The sequence below is a fragment of the Ips typographus genome, linkage group LG3 (genome assembly GCF_016097725.1).
Source record: "Ips typographus isolate SLU linkage group LG3, UJ_Ityp_2.0, whole genome shotgun sequence".
NCBI lineage: Eukaryota > Metazoa > Arthropoda > Insecta > Coleoptera > Curculionidae > Ips > Ips typographus.
Window position 1 is genome coordinate 9,161,674 of NC_138424.1, and position 18,030 is coordinate 9,179,703.

General features: G+C 35.4%; 1 protein-coding gene and 2 long non-coding RNA genes across 3 annotated transcripts in view; 2 read left to right on the plus strand and 1 right to left on the minus strand.

Annotated features, from left to right (window-relative positions):
* Positions 1-18,030, plus strand: part of LOC145725996 (uncharacterized) — a 93,060-nt gene that overhangs the window by 64,403 nt on the left and 10,627 nt on the right. The window lies entirely within an intron of this gene.
* Positions 6,662-18,030, minus strand: part of LOC145726011 (uncharacterized) — a 180,359-nt gene continuing 168,990 nt past the window's right edge. Inside the window, exon 5 of the long non-coding RNA XR_014177465.1 lies at positions 6,662-7,290. This is a non-coding gene — a long non-coding RNA (uncharacterized LOC145726011). The remainder of the gene's footprint in view (positions 7,291-18,030) is intronic.
* LOC145726010 (uncharacterized) lies at positions 11,008-11,591 on the plus strand. Its single transcript, XR_014177464.1, has 3 exons — positions 11,008-11,146; positions 11,209-11,518; positions 11,577-11,591. It is a non-coding gene; the product is annotated as an uncharacterized LOC145726010 (long non-coding RNA).

The following is an 18,030-nucleotide window of genomic DNA, read 5'->3' on the forward strand; positions in this document are numbered from 1 at the left end:
TTGCTATACCATTCTAGTTAAATATTGCAGCTGAGTTTTTATTTTTGAGGTATCGTAACGCACCCTAGCGGTGGATTTAGAAAGCTGAAAAATATTTCCAGCATTTTCTTGTAGCCACATTTATTAAACAGATTTTGTGTACTAAATCAATTTTTACATAATGATTTGCCCAAATTTGTGTAATTTATTTAAAAGTGGACTTTTTTCGAAATACGTTTAAGATCAGATTTAAGAATTGAAAAATAGTAACTACATACTTTTATTGTAAATGTACTATCTTAACTAAATTTTGTATCGGGAATTTTTAAGGAGGAAAAATTTCTTTTTCAGATAATGGATTTTCTTTTCTATTTAGGTTAAAAATTTGGTATAATAGTTATTTTCCTAACAAGTGCGGAAAGCGGAAAGTCAGTAATGCAGTAATCGAGTGTGGAAAAGGTGCTTTCCACAAGTGTTAAGAACAAAATTTTTTCTACGAGCGGTTGAAAATCTTTTGACAAAAATCTCTAAGATCACGCTTTCTGGAGATATTTGATTCTTAAAGTTTAGTTGATTAACGAGTTGAAACTGTTTATAGATAGTTTTTTTCTTCAGGTACTCAATTGTAGGAATTGTTACTTTACTATGGATATGGAAAACTTAAGTATCGCATAAACTAGTGGTCTTAGATTTAGAAGAGTATTTCTATCCAGAATATGAAGAAATGTTTCTTATAACATGTAGAAAAACATGAAGTATTTGAATCTTGGTTACTTGATTAAATCACCATGTTTTTACCTCAGGAAATCGTAATAGGATATTGTACACTCTGTAGAGGATTTTATTTAAAAAATCCTTTTTTTAAGTGGAAAATTTTTTAAGCAGTGTTTACATTTACGCACAAGTGGCTTTGTAATGTGTATGCTTAGGTTTCTATGGCAAAAAGAATTATTTTTACACACACAAGGCTCTGTAATATTTGTTTACGTCTGGGTTACCATGACTTTACGTCTTAGAGCGGTAAAAAAAGTTCGTCGTCATTAACAACGGGCGGTAAAATAAAAATTAACCTTTAATTCTATTCTAACAGTGATTTCCTGCTAGTTTTGTGGGTAAAACCACGTAAAACGTTGTACGTACTATGGGCTGAAAGAAGGATTACAAACTTGAGAGAATAAAAGGTTCTCCGCTTTGCGTGGGGTCTCAAACTTCGGTCGCGGGCGTAATCTTCTTCTTTCAGCCCTTGATACGTAAATAACTACTACGCTCTACTTGATTACAAAAATTGGTTTTATTATTGTATAACAAAATTTTGTCATGATCGAATTCTATGTGAGGAACGCATTTGATGACGTAATCACCTGACCAACTATTTATAAGCAAAACTGAATTTTAATTTGGCTTTGGTGGGTTTCTATCTATAATCCAAGGCTTAAAAGACCCAGTAGAAATTAATCCAGAAAGTGCCTCGTCAGTTTTCGTTAAACGAGGAAAGGTCGTCAACACCGCCATTAGAAACAGCGGATAATCTGTTACCGCTGTGAACGTGCACGGAACTGTGCAAAATTACGTCACTTCACTGGGTATAGAGAATCATTTCGGGTGTAGTGAGTCCGGATAGTCCGAGTGCCAATCCTGAACTTACGGTTTTCACTCGTTCGATGGCAAAAATCGCAAACGCCCGGACTAAAACTGGTGCCAACAAGTAGCTCGTAGTTCGCCGTCGTTATTGGCATTTATCAAGAGGCAAACACACGCACGGAAGCCGTTTATCGCGGCCCCAAGACGCCCGTCTCTCCCATTATCGAATGTATGTATGGTCGTCTTTGTCGCACTGTAGCGACCTTGGGTCTCCCGAAACAATGTTACCAGTTTCGATATCTCTCATAGCCAATAATTCTGAACTGTTTCATAACAGCGATACCACCACACCGTACACGACACCTTTCTCTTTTCGGAACGTAAATTGCACGCGCCTCATTGCAAAAACGAATCCAATTATTATGTAAAGCGCGTCTAATGAGCGTCTCGATGAAATGGAATAGAGAAGAAGAATAAGGGGGGAGAGATCCACCCTCGTGGCAAAAGGGATGTCGCACTTGTACGTCCCCTTGGCTATCAAATTATAATATGTTCGCTAAATGTTAAATGGGAAGCACGCACTTTATGGCGTAAGAATACATTTTTATACGGTGGTGTAACATCGCTATTTACGGTCAACTGAGTTACTACTCTAAACAAATTATACCAGTTACCTCGATTGCGTGTAAAGATTTCCTGCTTCAGCTTAACTAATATTTCCTCGAACTAAAAGAGCGCCGATTTAATTAGGCACGTCTTGCCAGCGTATTGAAAATAGTTTCGTGGAGGAAATGTTGACGCGGTAAAAAGGGCGCCCAGAAATAATTCACGAAAAAAGGGAAGAGGCGTAGATTCGTTCACGCCTCACAAATTTCAACCCTGATAATATATTCATGGCTTACGGATATATTGAGGACCCCCCCGATGCGAGCCGAACCGTCTGTCAAGGCGTGAAAAGATTCTAAAAAGGAATTACGACCCCAACATCCTGTTTTTAACCTTAAAAACTGCACTCTGTTTCGTGCGGTAAGCAGTACATTACCGGCTTCCGGTAAGAATAATAATTAGTGTTTGAGGTTTTTGATATTAAGAACTGGATCTTGAATTGAAGATTCTTGGTAAATTGACTGCTCGATCGATTTGGAGCAGTCTAGGGTAGGATTCTGTATCTGGATCGTCTTTCCAACTGTTTCATTGAATCTCTTGACGACTTGGAAATGTTATTTTTGAGCGACTCCTTTCTGCCCTGCACTGGGACTCCCGTGTGATATAAAAGTAGAATGGAATTCTATTTATCAGCTATATTCTAGATGTTGGACGAAGTACCAAATTCATGCGATGTTGTGGCTTCCTACTGATTTGAGCACAAAAGCCTCCATACCAAGAATATAGTAGACAAATAGAATTATTCTCTACCTACATTCCAAGAGTTTCAGTGTTGGTCGTTTACTTTCATCAACCGTGACGTTTTAAGGTCATAATGTGTGTTTGCCAAGGTGCGTATTCTTGAAACGAGGGAAGGGAATTATCAGGAGAAAGACCTGTAGAATGTGACATGAACCCCCCATTGTCAGCTTCTTCTGACATTCTATCAACACTTCTCTTAAGAATTCCGTTCCCTGCTTTTAAGAATAGGCCTTCAGAAGAGTTGTGGAGGATCTTTGGAAGCAATGACCTGTATATGATTCGGACATCTTGCAGATTGAAAAATTTGACACGGCGCCTTTCCGATGGAATTAGTTCTAATGACTTATGAGGTGCACTTGCTGGTTCAGAGGTATTTGTTGAAATATTCTTGTATAGTCCAAAAACCACAAATATTCTGAAGGTATGTCATTTTATTCAGCTCATCTCTTCTACATTCCCCCGCAGTTTCCATGGCGTACCATCTATAATGACCAATAATAACTGAAAAATTGGTACTGAAACAAAGGAATAAACAATACATATTATTCTTATAAAAACCTATCTTTTACAGTAGAAAATCTTGATCTAATGAATATTTCGATATTTTTCCTTTTAACATGCTAGACTTTTTGGGTTTGTGTCCTACCGAATTCTTAGGTTTGTCGACTTTTTTACTGGGTAAGATAGCTTTCTATTGTTGAAATTGTCGACAAAATAGGCGATCAATACATCTTTGCACCATTTCTGGAAAGCTTCTGATTCTTTTTCCTACCGTACTCTCGACTTATGATGGGACAATAAATGTTTTGTGACTGGTTTAGCTAGTGCTAAAATTGCACTCTCCGAATTCTGTCTACTTTCATTTTTATAAATGTGCTTCTGGCCTCGGTTTGATTTTGATTCGTATTTCTTGTGAGCTGTCGTTGTTTTCATTAATAGTCGTGCCTAGGTATTTGTATTCTCTTACTCTCTCAATAGGTTGATTGTTTACGTATATCCTACGAATGTCCTGAGTTGTTTTTGTCATCAACATATATTTTGTTTTGTTTATGTTCAGTGATAGTCCATATTTTTCGCTTACCGTGACCATTCTATTAATTAGCGTCTGCAGATCTTCGTATGTTCGAGCCAGAATAACTGTATCATCAGCATACCTCAGATTATTTATTGTCATGCCGTTGATCTTAATGCCTATGTTCTGATCATCAAGTGCCCTATTTATTATGTCCTCCGAGTACAGATTAAAGAGGATTGGTGATAGTATACACCCTTGACGAACACCTCTCTGTATTTCTATTTCTTCTGATGTCATGTCTTCTATTCGTACTACTGCTTTTTGATCATAGTATAAGTTTGATATTATTCTTATGTCTCTGAGGTCTATTCTTCTCTTTATTAATGTTTCTATGAGCAAGTCATGCCTTACTTTATCGAAAGCTTTATTGTAGTCTATAAAGCATGTATATATGATAGATATTCATTCACATATATATTCTAGATTATCAAGAGCTAATCATCTCGCTTTTGTGTCACTGGTTTAAAACAATTTTTTGATCGTATTTTAAACGTATGTCCGCTACTGTGTAACAAGGCATTGCATTCCACTAGTCTGAAAGAACAAAACATCCTAGGCGATGAAACTATTATGATGTTTAATTTAGAATTAGACTTAACGACAGACGCGACCCGTTAGGCTTTCTGATGGCTGCTCGGCAATGTTCTCATTTAATCACTCGACTTTTTCACTAGTTTGATTATTTTTTTTGCTCCTTTCAATTCTTGAAACTAGTTTAGATCCCGTGACGCTTAATTAAGATAACCCAACATCCAAACAGCCACCAACCGACCCGCTTTATCCTTATCAAAGACACCAAACGTAAGTTGACAAGTTTCTGACCCTCGATAAGGACTTAGAACCCTCCGGGTACGGATTTCCTCGTTTTCCTTAGTTTATTATTTACGAACTGATGCTTTTTCCAAATTGTGGAACTAAATCCCCCGAACGAAGTAGTCCGGCGTCTAGCCCGGGAAAACTTTTTTCCGCCAAAGAAAATTGTGACGAAACGAGACGAAATGTTCGCATAAAAAGAGAAAGAGAGAACAGGGGGGGAACTTTGCGTAATGATTGTGTTGCGCCTGAGAATATTACGGACGTAAGGACGGCCGGGAATGCTTTCGAAGAAATTATTAGTGCGCCTTTTGAAGTCCGGTTTTACGTGTTTTTTTCAGTCGAAGGTTCGTGACATTTTGTCTAGTTGCCACTTTGTAGTTCTGTCGAGTGCTTTGATACCGCAGAAGTCACTTTTGCAGATATAGAGTATTAACTTATTGAAGGAGTTAGTTACAGAATTAATGGTGTTGTAAATAGTAGCAGGAAATCCTAGGGATAGGACTCGTTCTAATAAATATAGCATTATAGTCGTCCTAACACTTATGGTACCTTTAAAATGCTTTATATCTCACCTTATGGTTTTTCCGAACACTTTTTCAGTAATTATTTATAGTTATCTACATGAAACTAAGGAATGTAGCAGCTTATAATAATGCCTGATTATAATACTTTACTGTTGCTACGAACATACGTTTTTCACGGTATTATGGATCAATAATAATGATCCTGTAGCAAAGAACGTTGAATGGGTCTCGTTTGTGCCTAGTCTCTCCCCAATTGATACCATTAAACGTCTCAAAATCAAATAACGACTCTGGTACTCACAAATTGCATTTTCAGTCTATTTATGACCCTTGTGGCTATTATATAGGATTCGTTAGGCTTATTTCAAACTGTTTCAAGTTTTTGGTTGTTCAAGATCTGTTTACGTAAAGACAGATCACAACTGTCTAAATTTAATTTATTAAATTGTTCAACGTTTAGACTACATTTTAAAAGTCACGTGACCGGTGATTATAGGTGTCAACTAGCCTTAACAGTACAGCAAGCTCAGATTTGCAATATCAACGGTCACGTGACGTGTATTTTGCATTTTAAGCTTTTCCAGTGTAATTTTAATTTAACAAATTTGCATCACAGTTTAAACTATTTTGTATGGTCACGTGACTGTTTTGACAAGTGTTAACTTAGGTGGTTTTTAACTAGGTGGTTTTATTTCAAAATAATCAAAATAAGTGTTCCAACAAGTTCACTTTTTGGTGTTTAACACATCTATAGCATTAACCACCGCAAAAACGGCAAATATCATTATGATTTAATCTTAATGGGTTTTGCCATAAGAACTAAGAAAAATTTGAAGCAAAAATAAACCAAAATGTCATCTTACTTGTTACTAAACAAATTAAGAAACTAGGCATTCAAAGAGCGCTTTTGACGTTTTTGACACATTTGCAAATTGTTGTAAAAGTCATCTTTAGAAGGATTTTAGAAACAGTACGTCAAAAGTCAGAGGATTTACCTATTCGACATTCGATCGGACAAAATTGTTCTTGTTACCAAAAAGGAGCAATTTTTTATATAGTTGTAACTTGTAACATAATTAATACTAATCAATACTAAACTACCGATCAGCCTCCTTTTTTATTTCTTCTATATCTTCTATAATCTAGAAGAAATGGCCTTCTAAAACCTTTTCTGTTGATTGACGTAGGCCAAGGATTGTTTATCTATCAAAAAAGGTTACTAAATAATATCAAATATGGAATCGTTTTATTTTTTCACTACTGAGGACGTTCTAATTTGTTGGTATGGAGTACACATCTCATTTTATCCGCACCGTTTTAATATTTTACAAACTATATAAACTCGATAATATCAAATCACTCTAAACGTATATAAAACCGATTTACGCGTCGGATTTCGCATCGATAGAGGATTTAAAACTGAAAAATCAGATACATATTTTTCCTGTAAAAGCCAATAACAGAGACACAAATCGACGACAAATCGTTTATTGCTTGAATTATTACGCTTTTCGAGTTTCCAGCTTTATTCCAAAGGATTTTCCAAACACATAGAGAAATAAAAATGTTTGTCGAGGGTAATTACACTTAACCATCTCTCGCAGCGCCAATTCGATTCGCTGTAATAAATGGAGTGAAAGAGTATAATAGCGACAATAAATCGCGATCCCATTAGAAACCGCTCCGACTCGGAATAATTAAAAAATAATTCCGTCCTGAAGATGTCTCGCGAAACGTCGTCCTCTGGGGGAGTCCAACCGTGAAACTCCAAACATCTGGTTATGTCTTTGTCTCTTTTCAATCTTCTCTTCTTCACTCCATCAACGTCGGACCCTTTCGTGTTGCTAGGAATTCGTCGGAGGGGCTGGGGGAGGGGAAAGAAATGTTTTTTCTTTACTTAGGGTTGTTCTGAAAATAAAGCAGTTAACATTAGGGTGGCATTTTCTTTAGGTTTTAATGTTGTTTTTTGGTAACAGTTCATAATTACATGTTCAGTAAAGTGGTATTCTTCTATGTTGATTAACAAAGTGCTTTCACATTTGCTAATCAGAGATCAAAGAAAATGATTAGTCATTTATTTTTCCATTAGGGTTAAATTAGCAATATATTGATAAAGTAATCCTTAAGGGGATCGGTAAAGACTTTACGTTTTTCGATCGCGATGATTGGCCTACGTGTAGAAAAATATATAAAAAACAGTGTTCGTTCTTTGTTTCTGTCGATAAAACTACGGCAGTGTTAACGCAGACATTACTGTTTAAGCGACGAGGGTCCTAGAGTGATATGGAACAAAGATGCAAGATTTCCGCTCCTTAATTCGAACAATTTTTTAGTCCCATCTTTTAACCCAAATTACGACTTTAATTTTTAACTTATATGCGTGATTTTTTTTTTATTAAATAGCTAAAGGTTTGGGGAATGTGCGAAAGTTATTTTTGTCACCAAAAAAGTTTTGCAGGTAGGAAAAATAGTGACTTGAAAATTATGGTAATTTTAGCATTTTGTTAAAATGCTTCTAGATATTTTGATTGACGTACTATTAAAATTATATTGACTTTCGCACATTCTAGCAAGTGTCTTCTTTCATATGCCGTTTAAAAAACAGCAATACCTAGCCTAGTTTTTTTTTTAATTTGGGTTAAAAGATTGTCATAAAATGCATTGAATCTCCCATAAGAGGTTTTGCTTTACCGATGCCCTTAAGGTGATATTTGCGGTGCTTTTTACTTCACCTATTCCTGCATCTGCAACACTGGCAACTGTTTATGCTAGAGGCAAATTGCATACCACTTCATAAAGTTACTATCAAAACTCTCAGGTTTGGTCAACTTCTGGTTAAATTATCACAGGCCATTTAATATCAACGGATTTTCGTGTACTGTGTAAATTGTATTTACGGAATTGTCCAAATTTACACAAAGAGCTGTTTAAAAATCAACTGTAATGACTAATTAGCGCGTTTAACCTCAATGGAATTACACTACGCTTAATTACGCAGCCATTCACAATAATTATGTAATAACTGTGACAGTTTAACTTAAACATGGACATTGTGTAACAAAAGTTCCATTTTAAAACAGCTTCTTAGAGAGTTTTCTTAATTTTTTCTGAACGTGCATTAGGTAGTTAAAACATTACTTTTTGACTTTAAATACTATACAAAGTTTAATTATAATAAAGAGTAATTTTCCAACATTGTCAAATAGTAATAATATCTCGAATAATATACTCATTCGAGGTTACTATTAAATTCATTACTGGTATCAATTCCTCACCTTATTAATTTCCAAATTGGAAATTAGATTATTTTTTCAATGCTACATTTTAAGAGTCTCTGGTTTATTTGGTAACTAATTCATTTTTCTGGTGGTGAAACTTTAAAAAAATAAGCCACTTATGTCGTCTCAAACAATAAGTATCTCATGCTGAAACAGAGGGAAGATTTTTGATAGACAGTATATTTGGCAACTTGTTTCCAAGGTTTTGACAGAGTTGGATAGAGTGTTTTTTTTCCGGCTGCTTAATTCCCAAAATAACCAAGTTATGTTATTTGAAACACTGAAGTACCAAGCCATGAGCCGTTTTCTTTTTTCAGACTTCACGTGCCTGACTTTTTCTGGGGTTTCTTTTAAGGTTTTCAAAGTGGGAAACATATTTTGAATTGCAATTTTAGCTTCTTCGAGCAAGTTTTGGATTAATGTCATCTACAGTGTGTTGCACCAGATAATTTCTGGTTCTAATGTATGAGAACTACGTAGTGAGATATTGTCTTTAAACTACTACTTATTGTTAGTTAGTTAATGGTTTAAAGTTTTCAAAAACGCAGAAATTAACGTTTTTGGCACGTTTTCTTCAAAGAGTGTATTTTTAAGCACTGGATATAACAGAATAAACCTTTTTAACTCACTTATAACTGAGTATCTATCTTTTGGGAAAGTTAATTACACTTCACAGTATTTTGCAAATTTCAACCCAAACAATACCTTTTATTTTTCTTATTTTGACTTTTTAGGTGTTTTTTTTCAAATCCTAGGTCAAGTCAGATTAATATAGTAGTTAAATAATTTACGATTCTACAAACTTGACAAATAAGGAATCTACCGAAGTCTAAATAAGAGTGATCATATTAGGTTACTCATTTGTGAAAATCGTTATAAGATATTTTCGAAAACTTTTTCAGTGTGCTTTTGAACCGGTTACTTTGTTGTTTTTACGGTGTTTGTTGCAGCAGATAGCACTAAATTTTACTTTAGGACGCTAATCAATTGCTTCTTCAACTTTTTCGTTTTTAAAGACAACATTTCTCTAAGGAGATGCATGTCAAGGAAGATAGTATTAAAATTTTCAAAGGCTAAAGTTATTAGTGCTTTTATTTTTGTTTGATAAAGCAGCCCTAAGAAGATTAGTCCCGGTTGCCTAGTTACCGCTTGCTGTTAATTTCCTTTGCCCATCCACCCCTCTCGTGAAATAGGAGATCTGTAGTAGACATAGTGTTAATCCAGCTCTACTTCACTCCCGCTATACAATTCTGTTTATAGTAAGTCTACTTAGTTTCATTCAAGAATAAATTCTACTAGTTTCAATCAACAACAATCTAAACGATCAAAGAATTCGAAAACAGGTTCGGTTTTTAATGTATAAAAGAGCCAAACAGCACAGTTTTGAGCCGGCGGCAGCACATGTCAATAACACGCCCTCGGTTTCCGGCCCTTTCGCCCCGACCCCGGGGAAAGTACACATAATATCGTGTTATCGAGTGCGCCATCTGCGCCCTTTGTGTCTTTTCGCGTCTGTAATGAGGCTGTCGGGAGGGGGGGGGGGGGTGGAGGCCCGCGACCACAATGACCGAATTATTTTTAATTAGGGGATGCGTGACACGAATAGCGATTAGAACAGCCCCCTGACGTTGATATGACTGATTGTGAGCCCCGTTACAAATTGTTTTACTCCCGACTCCAGCCACTGATAAATTGGTTGAGATTGTTTCATTCATACTGTGTGAGGTCAGAAAAATGGTGATTTACGTCAAAATCAATGAAGTTTTTGCTGCAACTGGACAAAACACTTAGAAAAGCTAATAATTTACATTTAAGGAAAAGTTATCATTATCAATGCTCGTTATGTGTTATGTTCGTTTGTAGTGACGTCTATTTATTTCGAGTCTAGTTTGTATAGTGATATTAATGATTTAATGTTCTTGCTTCAACACGCATAATCTTAGAAATCATTTGTCATCATTTGTCGGAAAACTACTAAGTTCCAAACTAGGGTAAATGGCGGTTACGTCACAATCTTTGCTACGTCTTTACAAAATGTTCAGTAAAGATGTATAAAGAAGTTACGTGGCGGAGGTCACTACCAACTACTGTGGTGGCTTGTTCTATACCCATTCATCACTAAAGCTGGGTTTATACAGCGCACAATGCATAACTTAATGCATAACATAGAAAGTTGGCTTTACAGTAATGCCTACTATCGTGTATACAGCGCACAACACTTGCACAATAATGCATAGAAAGTTCATAATTTTTAACTTTCTATGCAATTCTTATGCGAAAACAGCTGTACGCGTGCGCAAAATTTTGTAATGTCATATTTTGACATCAGCCGTCCGTCATTGCATTGTGTTATTGTTTTGCTTATGAATTGTGGATTTGAATTGTTCAAGAATTGTGGTTTGTTGTTGATTTTGTATTTGTGATTTTTTGGTCATTTAGTGCAATAAAAACAGTTAAAGTGTCTACGGAAAAAACAGAGTTTAGTGGTAAAAATTATCTAGTGCTAATTAGTTTCTCTTTACATCAAGAATTTATTAAACAATTGCAGATGGAACCTTGGCAACAATTGGGGCTTCTACTCTTGATGGGTGCTGCAGCTACAGCATTAAGCTTAGATGTCAAGAAAAGGAGAATACGGAGGTTTAAAACGCGACCTATGAATAGAAAACGCAATGAACATAGTGTTTTTGTAAAAATAGTTCATTTTGCAGAAAAACATGATACAGAGCAGTTTTTCAAATATACGCGTATGACTCCAGAATGTTCCATAAGTTATTAGCTCTTGTGGGGCCATTCCTGCAGAAAGACAAGACAAAAAATCCAATTAGCCCAAACCAACGCCTTGCCCTCACTCTGCAGTAAGTATATTCTCAATTCCAAATAAAAATGTGTAGTATTGCCAGTTCTGTTTTTCAGTTATTTATCAGAAGGTTATTCTATGCAGGAAATAGCATGGAATAATAACACCTGAACGCTGCCATCTTGTGTTGCGAGTGGTGGTTGGAATCATCAGGGATGGCATCGTCGGTTTGTGTTGGCTTTCTAAATATGGAGAATTCTAATATATTGTTGTTATTAAAAATTTTTTTTTTTCCTTATCCAACTTTACAACAGCAAGCACACCTTTTTTGCCTTATCGTCCTTATCTGTGCTTGACATGATTGACAAATGGCAAGTGACAGAAAAATAACATTTTACATTGCAATGACATTTATCACGGGTTGTCATAAACTCTTTTCATTGGTTAAAAATTATATGTTGTGCGACTGTATAAACACCAAAAAGAAACACTTGTGATTTCTTGTGCAATGTTATGCATTAAGTTATGCATTGTGCGCTGTATAAACCCAGCTTAAAACGTAAATCAGAATAAAGCCTGAAGATTGCAGCTACAGTCGAAACTTCGTCCATTTCCATTCCATTCTTCGTTCCATTTTAGCTATAGTAACAACTCTTTTGTGCTCCAATTATTATCAAAGTCACTAACTACATTTATGTTGGTAGTTCAAACCGGTTTGACCCCCAAGTGGATCAAAAAAACCCACATGCTCCCATTAAGTATTATAAATGGTTTCGGATTAACAGCTCAAGTGGCTTTAAAAACATTGAAGTTAATACCAACCGAAGTTGGGGTTGCGCCTTCAAATCAGATATACACAGGGTGGTCCAATTATTAGGGCTGCTTTGTTTAAAACCGTAAAAGTTGATTGAGATAGAGAGAAGCTGTCAAATTTATGTCATGTCCGTTTTTTCAACATTGAGTTGAGTTTAAGGACAGCTTATGCCCGTATTTATAAACAATGCTTCGCTCGTTCTCAGACTTGAGTCGTACTCAAGTACAATTTTAACTTAACCTCTAAGGCGTACTTCTGTCGTGCTTACATCGCGACTTTGCTTGGTTTAATTTTTGACGTTTCAAAATAAAACTGTCTAAAATTGAAAGTTAGAGGGTTTAAAAACTCAAATCAAAACACAATAAAAAAATCAAAAAGTTTGTGGTTTATTTCGTCAACTTTTCAGGAAATAGATACTGTGTAAGTATTATTACCACAAATTGTTCAAGTATAAACCATAGATCTTCAATATAATTAATAATTGCAGTATGGCACATGCTGATATAGAGGATACAGATGAATTTTTGGAATACATCAATGATGAAAATATGTTACAAAGGTGGGCCTCCTCCAGTTGCTCGTCGCTGAAATGTTTGTTCTGTGTTTTGTCTTCTTTTTCTACGATATAAAATTATATAGAGCAACCCACATAAACATTTCTATTGATCATCTTACTTCTGTTTTAAATTATTCCACAGTTTCTTACGTTTGACAGCATTCCTGGGCACAGTTATTATAGATCCTTGGGAATTATACTCTGTAGCAATTTCTGTCCATTCTGCTTGTTTTTTTTGTACAGTTGCTGCGTCGTTCGTTTGTCCTCCACTAATTTGTGTTTGTCTACTAAATTAGTCAACAAAAGCTTATCTTTTTGGGTATAGGCTGTTATTTTAAAAATCAAAAAATTTCTTTATGATCCTATAGGCATATAGATGGTAAAGATATGTATAAAATTATTGTTGAATACGTACCTCAAGGGAAATAATAAATATTTAAAAAATAAAACCACCAAACCAAATTCAAATAACTTACAATCAACGCTCAAACAACAACTTCCGCGTTCCAGGTAAATTGGCAAACATTTTTGACATTGGCAATGAAGGTAACACGAAAGTTCCTAGAAAATGAAGTTAAAAAATTAAAAATTACTAGCAAAACTATCTTTGGTTATGCTTTGCCGAGAATTACCGAAGTTTTGTTTATAAAACTTGAGATTCGTTTATAAGTACGGGAATTAGATATGTTTAGTTTAGACTGTGTTATTTTGCACCTGATCTGACACATTAAAAACTCAACTTAGCTTAAGTTGTACTTAAAATCGACTTGGAAGTTCTTCAAAACTTCCAGGTGCATTATTTTTTATTTTTAAAAATACATGTCTACAGCAACTTTTTGCGTAAAATCCAGTTGGGTAAATAGTTTTTTTCTATTAGACACGGTTTTCCAAAAAAATCGTTAAAAAGAAAAGATTGAAATATCAAGTGTTATATGTCATTAGAATGGTAATTTTAAGATTTTTTCACCTATGTACCTGAAAGACGCTAGACTAATTTTCTAAAATAGACATGTTCTGCAAAGTAACGTAAACAGGGGCCGCATTCATTTTAACGCTGAATGGAGCGAGCCGAGTGTTTTTGACGTCACAATGACGTAAATTGACAATTGGTCAAATTATGGTTTTGCCAAATTACGTCATCGTGACGTCAAAAGCGCTCTGCTCGCTCCATGGAGCTTGAAAACGAATGCGACCAGAAATAAATTTTGATATTTCTATTTACATGTTTATTATAAAACATTGGCAAAACTTTGTTTGATAATGCAATGTTTCCATACTGGTGAAAAAAGCTTTTTCTGTCCAAAAGAGGGATTAGTTTCTGAAACCGTTCATAAAGTAATTCAGTTTTTTATATTGTAACGACTCTATAATCATTTGATACCAATTTATATTTTTATTAATTGTACTGTCGAAAATCTAGATAGATTTCACCCTAAAAGCAAAATATCAAAATTCACCCTAAAAATAGAAATTGTTTTACCCTTAACCCTTGCAGTATGGTACGCCTTTTTGTAACTGAATTATGACTCAGTATTAAATGTATACGCTATGCGTATACAAAAATTGTATGAAACGTTTCGGAACAATTAAGAAACATCGTCTTCAGAGAATATTTTTGTCTTTAAATATAGATTATTTATGAATGCAAAGAGATCAAGTCTGGAAATACCTCAAGAATATTTTTTATCAATGTTTAGGGAACACCCTGTACTTGCGTGAGTTAATACTGGTTTCGAGAGTTGTTTATCCAACGAGTGTATTAATAACGCGAATCGGGAAAAATACTGAAACTTTGCTAATTTAAACTATGCTGTCAGATCAAAATTAACAGAGTTGGCTATTGAGTAAAATATAAACAATCACCCTGTATGTACAAGTTAAAAAGTTAGGTTATGGGATATAATGATACAGTGTGGTGAAAGAATCCTTTTGTTTGACATTTTGACAGAAAACTTATTCGGCCAAATAATTTGTCAATTATTTTCAACATCAACAAAACTGGTGACAGTTCTTGTCAACAAGTTCCTGACTGAAGTTTAAAGACTTTTAAAATTTTTTTTTAAGCATTTGAAGCACTCGCTTTAACTGCTACCTTACAGGTATTAGACAAAATTACATACTTATAAGTTGAAAATAAACATAAATCGAATTTTCACTTCATTTTCCAAGACTACTAAACGTGGAGATGGTTGAGGGCTGATGCAGCAATCAATAAAAGCACCCTTTTCAAGTTTTCAATATATATATAGGTATATATAACCCACCCTTGCTGTAAGGCCCAGTCTGTTTCCGTAAGAATTCGACTCTTTTCGGGTCATTCTCCTGTTCCTTACCACTTTTATAGGTAACTGCACCAAGTTTTTCGGTCCATCTACACGGTTTCCTGTTAATTAACCGTGTGATTTGCTTTTATCCGAGTTGAGTGTTTCTACCATCGTTTCAAGTGAAACTGCTATTGCTTTAAACCGCTTCTAAGCGAATTACCCTTGAAGATTGCGTTACATCGGATATTGGAACGATTTTTATTGCCCGGTCGAGATAAAAACTCCACTTTAAACCTACTCGGACCATCTCTCCACCTAGTATCGTTCCAATAAACTCGATTTATGGACATTGTTCGTAGACTTTCGATGTTCCAGCCAATCAAAACGGGAATATCGATTCTAGCACGTGCAATTTTAGTGTCCCATTAGCCCTGTTTTGGCTCTGTCTCGTGGTCGACCAGGTTATAAAGTCGCGGACCCCAAAACGGCCTCATCAGTCATCGGGACTTGGTCTGTGACAGGTGTTGTTGCGGTCGCCGAGGGATGGTCCGGACTGGTTAAAGTTATCATCTCCGAGTCCATTAACGTGCAGTGCAAACGGAGCGGTAATAAGGTCGATAAACAAACTAATTACGTAACGTAAACAATGTTAGGAACTCGAATATGCCGCACACGACGTTCCCCCACATTGACGTCATCGAAAACTGTGTCCGAACGGTCCTGTGTGATGGCGAAACGGACCAATTAGCGCGCTTGGTGCCCGAAAGTTCGACGGTCCGATTGAATTAAACGGGGCCGTATCAATATTGCTTCAATCGATGGAAAACCATTTAATTTTAAATGGACTGACTACTGCTGTAAAATCGCCGCCAATTAACTTCTTGTGTCTCTGTGTGTGTGCGTTAATTGAAAACGGATCGTGATTGTCAAAAACAACAGAGAAGGGGAACAACGTGGCTAATCCAGGTGCGTCACGCTTCGATTCAGAGACTGCAGTGTATCGAAATCGAAACCACAATACCTCCACCGAAGAAAAGCTGCTGGTTTATTGAAAAGAGATCTAAGGAAAGTTCACTTTTTATCTTTATTAAAAGTCGTTCTAGCATCTCACATTCTCTCTCAGCTGTCTTCGTTTGGGTTATCCTGTAGAGAAGATGTGTTTTAAAGTTTGTTTTCTTCTTGTGTGTAGCCCTTAATTTGAAATCCAAAAAAAAGGATAATTATTAGTTCTTACCGTAAGTCTTAAAGTTTAACACTTGAAGCCGCATTCATGAAAACATAGAGGAGAGTATCAAGGGAAACGTGGACAGAATGTGACAGAAATTTGCTATTGGTAGACGTTTTTCATAACAATAATTAATTAATCTTAAGATATTACTACAGGTTTTGACGACTTAATTGTCAAATCAACCTGATTTTCATGGAAATAATTATTTTCTCTGTTGCAGTTGGCACCACACAGTTGGGTTTGATCTTTGGTATAGTTTTTTTTACTTGATAACGGTTAAATTTGTTTTGTCTTTCTACTGCTACTCAAGATTATGCAACCAGCCATACAATCTTGACGATAATATCATCCCAGCATTGTCGGACAGAAGATAACTATTTAAACGTGGTATACTAAACAACAGTACAAATTAGTATGGTACATTTGTCTGCATTTTTTAAAATTCGCCTATTTTTAATTAAGCAAAAATATATTTTTCCTTAAATTTAAATAACTTATTGTAAAAAACAACTTGATTTTTTTCTCAGCGGTGTTGTCACAGATGGTAAATTCAGACATTATACTAAAACTACGACCAATTGTTAATTAAGTAGCTAAATTTGGGTTATCAAAAAAAATATGTTTTTCAGAAAAAAGATATAAAAGTATAAAAGTGAGTGAGTATTTCTTAGATATTTGCAATAAATATTTTGTTTTGCGAATGAGATACAACAAATATAAAACTAAATATCTCGAAAATGGATGCGCACTCGAGATACGCACGTAAATTAAATTAAACTTCTTTTGGGGACTAAAAAGTCAAATTTCACATAAAATGGTGAATATGACATTATACATGAAATATGTCTAGAATTCGTGACTTCTTCGTCAAAAATATGCAGGGTGTCCCATTTAAAATAAGCAAATTGACATCCACTTCCGGTTAAATCGGTGAGAAAATTAGCAAATATGTATTTTTTCTCTAATTCTTGAACGCAGGGAGTAGAATTGCTGACAGAAGTGTTGATATAATGTGACAAAACTGGTTAACAATGGCAGGTTTCTGTCAAATTATGTTACTTTCTCTTAATAACTCCCTACTCTTGTTTGCAAGAATATGGGACCAGGGTGCGTACTCTTGAAATGAGGGAAGGGAGTTACCAAGAGAAATGCAGTGCAATGCAGAATGTGACAAAAAACTGCCATAGTCAGTTTCTTCTGTCGCATTTTATCAAAACTTCTCTTGAGAATCCTGCTCCCTGCTTTCAGCCGGGGTTCTTAAGAGAAAAGTTAGTAGAATGTGACAAAACAGGTTGATAATGGCAGACGATTGGTCATATTCTGTGTACATTTCTCTTGATAACTAGCTTCTCTTGTTTCAATAATACCACTCCTGGTAATTATTTTTTTATTGAACAGTCTTCACTACATTTCCTTTACTGTCCTTCTTACTTTATAATATTACCCAAGCACCAGACTTTAAAATATGTATCAAAAATGATAGGACTGTAATGCTAAAGCGTTTTTCGAGCCAGTTCTGCCGATTGTGCATCTCGAAATGTTTCAACAGCATGGCGTGCTGAAAAGCCGCCAACTGATTGGTAGCCAAAACTGACGGGTTCAGGTTAAAATTGGCACTGAGTTGCGCCAGATTCTGGATATTGTACTTTTCCAGGATTTCGTTCGCTGTTAATGTTGGACTAGACGATGCTTTTGGGGTTGGGGTGGG